Source organism: Emys orbicularis, chromosome 13, assembly GCF_028017835.1.
Source record: "Emys orbicularis isolate rEmyOrb1 chromosome 13, rEmyOrb1.hap1, whole genome shotgun sequence".
Taxonomy (NCBI): domain Eukaryota; kingdom Metazoa; phylum Chordata; order Testudines; family Emydidae; genus Emys; species Emys orbicularis.
The window spans coordinates 27,850,344-27,858,658 of NC_088695.1; positions in this window are offsets into that span (position 1 = coordinate 27,850,344).

Consider the following 8,315-nt stretch of genomic DNA (forward strand, 5'->3'; position numbering starts at 1 on the left):
AGTGCTGTATTCCGTTAGAAAGGGGCAGTCCCGGCTCATCTGTAAAATCAAGGACCCATTTCTAACCCCAGCATTTCATGAGATATTAGCCCATATTGGGTGGATGAGTATTACCAGATGTGCAAATGTAATGTAGTCTGTAGTGGTCCCTCACTGTCAGGCTTGGAGGTAGGCCACTCTGCCTTATCGCATCAGACAGCAAACAACAGCCAATTGGCGCTTTAGAGGCTCTGGCCCTCTGGGTGGGGCCAAGCAGTCTCGAGCCCAAGCCTCTTGGCAGGGGCAGACAGCAATTCCCCATCTATAGCTCTGATCCCTCTGAGCGGGGCAGAGCCAGGAGCAGTCTTTAGCCAAAGGCCTCTTGGCTAGGGCAGACAGCAAGTACTAATCTGGGGCTCTGACCCTCTGGGCGGGGCAGAGCAGCAAGCAGTCTTTAGCGTCAGCCTTCAGGCTGGAGCAGACAGCAATCACAGTCTAGGGGCCCACAGCCTCCTGGCTGGGGCAGGCCACAGACAAGGCACAGGTCTTCCAGCCTAGGGTGAGTAGGCAGCCAACCCAGGGGCAGGGCTGGCGGCAGGGGGTCCCAGCCCAGGGTCCTAATAGTGGCGAGTGGATCCCATCGAAACACACTGATTTGTACTGCAACAGCACAAACCTGACTAACATCTGGTTCTCCTAGGCTACTTCCTACTGCAGGCCATGAGCCACACATCCTCAGTGGTTTCTGGGCAGATGGTTGATGGCCGTCCCAGTAACTCCTCTCATCCGGTGGCAGGGTATGGGACGGCTCGGGGCCTAGTCTGGAGTCCTTCAGAGGGCTTGAGAGTCTGCCTCCTCCCCTGGCTTGGCCCCAACTGAGCTGTGGGGACCTCTCTTTATACTTCCTGTCCCGCCCATGCACTTCTGGCAGGGGCGGGGCTGGTTTGGTTCCACCCACCAAGGGTGTGTACTGGTCCCTCACTGTCAGGCTTGGAGGGAGGCCACTCTGACTTACTACACAGTCCATTCTGGGTTTGGATAGGACATTGCACATTTGGGAGAAGCTGACTTTGTGTGGCATAAGTTAGGTGCCTGCCTCGCTCCACACCAAATGGAGGAGATGGTGGTAGTGGTGTCGGTGCCCATCTTATAACTTTTAGCCCAGTAGTTCAAGCACTCCTCTCAGTGTGTGAGATCCAGGTTGAATTCCTCCCTTTCTGTCAGAGGGGGAGAGAGACTTTGAACAAGGGTCTCCTTCAAGCATGCTCTAGCCACTGACTGAGCTGCAGGATTTTGCGATGTGGGGCTTCCTCAGTCTCTCATGTTGAAGCTGTTGCACAGTGGATGCATAATGAAAGAGTGGCTGGAGCAGGGGTCTGACCTCAGACACACTCGCCAATTACTATTCCACTGTGGATAAATATTAAAATAGTCACTGGGCCCGAGGGAGACATAATGGGTAATCCAGTGGTTATGGGACCCACCTGGGAGATGGGAGACCCCACGGCCAGCCTCCCTGCTTCAGTTTTTCATTATTTATCCTCAGTGCAATGACTTCAACAGAAGAGAGTGAGGGAGCCCACAGTAGTATATCCCATAGACCAATGGTGGAGCACCCTTTCTCTTGAGCATAGAGGGGAGAACTGAACTTTGGTCTCCCACATCCCAGGTGAGTGCTCTAACCACTGGGCTGAAAATTATAAGGTGAGCAACTCCTCCTGGATTTTGAATGGGACCCAATCTAGTAAGCAGCTTCTCTCCATGCCTACAGGGTCAGGCCCTGCACGCAACTTAAGCAGATGAACTCCTATCTTTCCCCCGTTTGTGAATTGCTCTAGGGGTTGGATGGGAGATAGGTGCCCAGACAACCACAGGGAGGCAGCAGTGCACAGGTCCAGGGGCAGAATCCTAGGTGCAGAGGGAATTTTTACTCTGAAAAACTTGGCTGCTGTATGAGTTTAGGCACCTGCAGGGTTCAGCAGGAATTCTGCGGGTAACAATGGGGCCCAAACTGGGAATTAGGCACTTAAGTCTGAGGTTTAGGATCCTAAATACTCTGGTGGATCCCACCCTAGTCTCTGGGGCCCAGATCCTCAAAGCTATTTAGATATCTGGCTCCCACTGAATGAGAGTTAGGTGTCTAAATACCTTTAAAATCTGGGCCTCAGATACTGTGATGAACTGCGATATAAAATCCTAAAATGGATACATGGACAAACACATGGTTGTTTCCAGACTCTAAATGACATTAAAAGAAAATAAAAATACATTAAATCCTTTCTTGATAAGACATTTCCATGAAAGTCATTTTTGTAGTTGCAACAGGGCTGTTGTGTGATGGTGAATGCGGGGGAAAGTGTCTATCAGGCAATCTCCTTTAGGATGTGGTACCCACTGAAAATGTTCGAGAAGCCCTGGATTCCTAGGCAGAGTGAAGAGGAAGGAGTCACAGGTGAATGGTAGACGCAGTTTATCAGGTGGCTGTCACCACTGCATATGCATAAGGGAGGGTCATTAACCATTGGAACAGTGTGCCAATGGTCATGGTGCATTCTCTGTCACTGGAGATTTTAAATCAAGACTGGGTTTTGGTTTTTGTTAAAGATATAGTCTGGTTCAAAAGGAATTATTCTGGAATTATCTATGGCCTGTGTGACGCTGGAGGTCAGACTAGATGACCACAGTGGTCCCTTCTGGCCTTAAAATGTATTAATCTATGCATCTAGGAAGTACTGTTTTGGGTGCCTTTGGTTAACCATGAATCGCTGCCCAGTGTATATAAGTCTATAGCTGTAAAATAACCTTATCTAAACATTTTCTGCCTTGTTGTTTTGTCACTTCTGACCACCACTGGAGAGTCAAAAGCCTTCCTTGAATCCTGGGAGCTATTTAATTTTTTAAAAATCCCACAGGAAGGAAAAAACAACCAAAATGTCATTTATATATTCAGACACTTCAAAGCATCCTGTTTCCCATATTATTCCTCCTTGTTGGGGCACCAGATGCTGCAACTAAAAACTCAGATTGTTCCCAAATGAGCTAAGCAAATAATTGATTTTTTGGTTCAGAAGGTGAAACAAAAAAATCTGTTCATTTTGAACCCAAACTGATTTTTGCCCTGTTTTTTTTTTTTTTTTTTTTTTTCTGATTGAAATGAAAAACCAACAAAAAAAAATAGGGGTGAGTGGATCGAAATAAAACATTTTGACTGTCGATTTGAAATGTTATTGTGAAATGAAATGTGGGATCAAAATGACACTTTCCATTCTGAAAATATCATTTTGAGTCAACACTTCATTCTGAAATTCATTTTGATTTCTTTTTCAAAATGAATCATTTTGATATTTCAAAAATTGTTGTTGTCAGGGAGGGGTTTTAGCCAGAACTATTTGCTGAGTTTGGCCCAAATTCATGAATAGCTTCAGTGCCCCCAGAATGCATTTTTCAGCACATTTGCTATTCAGCAAAAAAACTTCACCCAGCTCTATTCCCAGCCCACTAAGAAGAAAAGGTCAAAATGGTGCCATGTAAACAAAGTGTACGGTGAGTTAGATCTGGATACATTATTTATCCTTGCTCCTCACTGGTGACCCTCCATAACCCAGAGGTGGATCTGCTTCCTCCACCAGTGGTGGGTTATTAGGCCATCTGATGAAAATAATCTGTCACTCCATTTTGAGTGAAATCTTGGCTCTATTGATGTCAGTGAACGTTTTGCCATTGACTTCAGTGGGGCCAAGATTTCACCCAATATTTTTTGTCTGAACAAGAGACTCCCACATATGTCTTGGATGTCCAAAGAGCTGATGAAATTAATAGGGATTTGGCCACCCAACTCCTTTGAAAACTCCAGCCATAAAGCATGTATTAGCAGGTACTCACAAACTCACTTGTCTGTGTACACTGCTATAAACACAGACACCCCATTCTCAGCCCAGCCATAGCGGCTGGATTAAGCCTGCCTCTCCCTTTCACGGCACTTTATTATTATATATTGTTTTCCCTCTTCTAAAAGGGCTCCCCTAATTGTGCATGTTATTTGTATCAGTTGATTGTGGGGCTGGTCATGGAGCACTGAGTAATTCATAGTGTTTGGACAAGACAAACATTGTTCTGTCCCTAAGCAAACCTCCAGGAAGGTCAGCCCAGTTCATCCCATTGCTGTGGAGAGCTAAAAGTATCCAGATGATGTGAAAATCAGACCCTTTTCATGGAGGGGAGGGGGAAAAACAAGCATGCAAGCACACATCAACACGTCCTGACATTCCCACATTCTGCTCCTTTCCATTCACCTCCCATTGTTTTACCAGCACAAAGTTGCCCCAAAGCCTTTGTCAGGCTATATTTAAATAACGAACTGGCCTTCCCTCTGGAAACCAGGGCAGAGATACAGGCGGTCAAGTCATGTGCTTTGCCATCTTATTCAAGAGGAATATTCAGTAGCAGGAGAGAAATAGGTCTCTTCAGAGTGTGACATACTGTACCTTGTGGCACCTTAGAGACTAACAAATTTATTTGGACATAAGCTTTCGTGGGCTAAAACCCACTTCATCGGGTGCATGGAGTGAAAAATACAGTGGGCATCCATGCATCCGATAAAGTGGGTTATAGCCCACAAAAGCTTATGGCCACATAAATTTATTAGTCTCTAAAGTGCCACAAGAACTCCTGGCTGTTTTTGCTGATACAGACTAACAGGGCTACCCCTCTGATACTGTACCTTGTCCTGCCTTGTTCATGGATATCAGGTTGGCCATGAATTCCTGCAGGTTTGGTTTGAAGGAGGCAAAAGGAGAGTGTTAATCCTTCGTGTCAAATGGTTTGTGTCATTGATCAGGTTCATAACCAACCATTTTAAAAACAACAGCAACGTGATCTGGAGTAGATTAGCTAGAAACATATGCTAGAGTTGAAGGCAACTGAAGAAATATTTGCTGTGAGTTGTCTGGCCTAAGAAATCACTCGCTGTGTATTTAAAAGACTAGCTGTAGTATAATGAATAGGAACGTGTTATGCAAAGGTTTCCCATTTACAGCGTTTGCTACTGAGGAGGTAGAAGTTAGAATCCGCCGTCCCTGCTGATACGCCACTCTCCAGATTTCACTCCGATACCAATACAATTCTTTTAAATGCTCCTGCCACTTATTTAACTGAATTAGAGAAATGCCACTAAAAGGTGCTGCATTAATTGTGGAACCAAGGGCTGGATCCTGACGTCCTTGTACTGCCAGACTTCGGCACTTGGGTGTCACTGAATCCAGTTGTTATGGATTTTTGTACTGAATGAATCCGGAGCGCTGAGGTCTAACTTTACACGGGAGGGCGTTAAAAAAGAAAACTTGTTGCTGCTGTCTAACAAATGAAATCTCGCTGTCTCTCCTTCCTTTAGTACCACTAACCCCTCCCCCCCCCCACACAAAAACACACACACTCACCCCAGTCACTTTACCCCTTTCCTTTCCTAAGCACAAATATCTGGGCTTTCTAACCTCTCTGGGAGGATCTCTGCGTGGCTATCCCAAACCGCGCGTGGGTGCATCTGCCTCTGGGTCCGCTCCGATACCCGCGACGGGGCTGATCAAAAGGGAACGGGTGTGAGCTACAGTCGGCCGCTGTTGGACAAGTGGCCAACTAAACAGGGGCCCTTTTGTGCTGACTCCAGCGATGAGCGAGGCGGGGTAGCTGTACCTGACACCCCCTTCCCCCCAGAGCTAACGGGAGGGGTCTTGAGGGTAGCCCGCCCCGCACTCACTTTCCCCAGCCCCCGCCCGGGGTCCGGCTCCAGCGCCCACCCTAACGCTCACTCGTGTTACCAGGAGGAATTTTGCATCGGAAAGTGCCAACCTGAGCGGCGCTTTCCCGCGCGGTCCTAGGTGAACTGCCGGATCGGGCCCCCGGGTGTGTCGCTTTTTTTATATATACAAAAAGATGCTAATTAAATAGAGTCGCATCCTGAAGGTCCCGATCCGGCAAACCCGTAGCCAGCTGAAAAGCTACCGGAGGAGTCTTCCTCTCTCTCTCTCTCTGTGCAATCCATGGCATGAGCAAGGACTATTCACTTGGGTAAGGATTTGAAGGCTCGGGCCCTCAGGCACAACTCACTTGAGATCCGGCAATGGGACTTCAGCTTGCAACTCAGGGCCCATTGTTTCCATAGATGGCAAGTGATTTTCCCCCCGATTAATCTTAATGGGCATTATAGTTATTGCAGACAGGATAGATTACAATATTTTGCATTTGCTAAACTTCAGCAAAAACATCTTTTAAAAAATTCCCTGGAAAGCAAAACCAACTAGTACTGTCAACATTCACAGCGAGCATGAGAACAAAGCCCAGGAATCTCGTAAACAGCCACAGCTTCTCCACATTCGTTTTCAAATCTCTCCAGTTATAAAAAGGCCCGTCAAGCGAACTGGTTTAAACCTGAGGTGTCTCAGGGCCTCGCATGTACACTAACTATTTTAAATTTGCCGCTGTTTTGTTTGTGTCGTCTCTACACCTTTAAATCTGAGAATAAGATTTTATTCCAGAGAAAGCGATTTGTACAGGATCAAATCGATAAAGCCACAGCGACGTAAAGCGATGCGAACAAGCGGCTAGAAACTTTGACATTTACACGGTGGTTGCCGACCAAGCATGAAAAAATAGACATAAATAAATCCAGGACAACTCGGATTCATCAATAAATGCAGCTTCCAATGGCCGGCTTTTATTAAAGCGTCTACGATCTCCACGCTCAGATTGACGTCTGCAAAGCCCCTCAATTGAAAAACCCTTTGCACCTCCATCTGACCTAGCTAGGACATACTTCTTGTTACTCATCCTGGCTTACACTGATTGCAGAGTGTTCCGAACCGTTAAATTAGACGGTGGTCCCGGGGTAATTGTGTAACATTTCGTATGATTTTTTAAAAATTACTTCGATGGTAAAGAGGGAGAAAGAGGCCTGGTTTTTGTAAATGCACTTTCTGGTACTCACATATATAAAACTCATACACGTGTAAAGTTATATGTAATATGCTGCATACACACGATTACGCATGTAATATCTCCCCGTGCCTAGCCACGCTTTTCACTGCATCGGGACCCCTTAACATTAGCCCGACCGGAGACTTTTGAAAGTCTCAAACGAAACTTTTGAAACCGGAGTATCTACTGACTTGGGAAATCAATCAAAGACAATAGGAGGGGATGGGTGTGCGGGGGTCTATTTTGTATTTTAAATTCTAGCTCGGCTTTTGGCTGAGTGTGAAGGTGTCATTGGACCGGGGCTAAGAAAATAAAACTAAGCAACCCCGCAGCTTCCACGCTGCGCAACCTATAATTTTAACATCAAACCCACCGCCCAGCCCCTCCTCCCCCGAGCCGAGACCACGCAGTTGGCCTGGGTGTCAGTTTCACGGACTAGAAAAGGATCCGTCAGACCGGATCTTTCGGGGCAGGGGAGCCCCAAACTTCCCTACGCTTAAAAACAGAAGTTTAAAACAAGCTCCTTTTCGGGGGAGGGGGGGAGAAACCCAGAGAGCAGGGAGCCTCCGGCGGGTCTCCCGGAGAAGTCAGGATGCGTCCGATCTGGAGCCATCCCCACCCTCCGGTTGCTTTGGAAAATGCTTTGAACAAAGGGGTGGTTGCAGAGAGGACAGTGTAACCCCACACCCGCACCCCAGCCCCTCTCCCTGAGCCAGCCCCCCAGGGACCCTGCCGCTGGCCCCCTCCCTGAAATGTGCTCCATATAAAGGGGGAGCCTCTCCGTAGAGCCATGGCTTTGGGGGGGGGCTCCGGGAATGGGGCTTGTACCCCTGCCTTGGTGTGTGTGCGCGGAGCTGGGGTGGGGGGTGTGACAGGCAAATCTCTGTAACTCCCGGGGCGATTCCGCGTCCTGGGTTAACGTGGCTTTTAATGAGGCTCCTGTAATCCTGCCCCGGCGCTGCCCGGGGAGATGGAGCTGTAAGAGCGCCCGGGGGGAGGCTTTCGGGTTGTTTCACGGCGAAGAGTTAACACATCCATCCAGCAGCAGGGCTGTCAAGGGGGAGAGGGCTGGGGGCCGGAGGGAAGCTGCGCTCAGGCTGCCGGAGCCCGGCTGCCCTGCAGGGAGAGCGGTTGCACTGCCAAAGCCACCCCGCTGGGCTGAGCAGGAGCGGGAGCAGATTAATCAGGCCCTAATTCAATTTACAACAACCCCTTTTATTCAGCTCGGTGGCAAGGAATTCAAAGGGGGAGAGGGGCGGGGGGAGGGGGCGGCTATTCGCCTCGCTCCCCATCCCCCGAGCAATGCCTGTCACCGCGGCGGTTTGCAGAAACAAGGGGCAGCTCGCGGAGCGCCAGAGCCCAGGCGA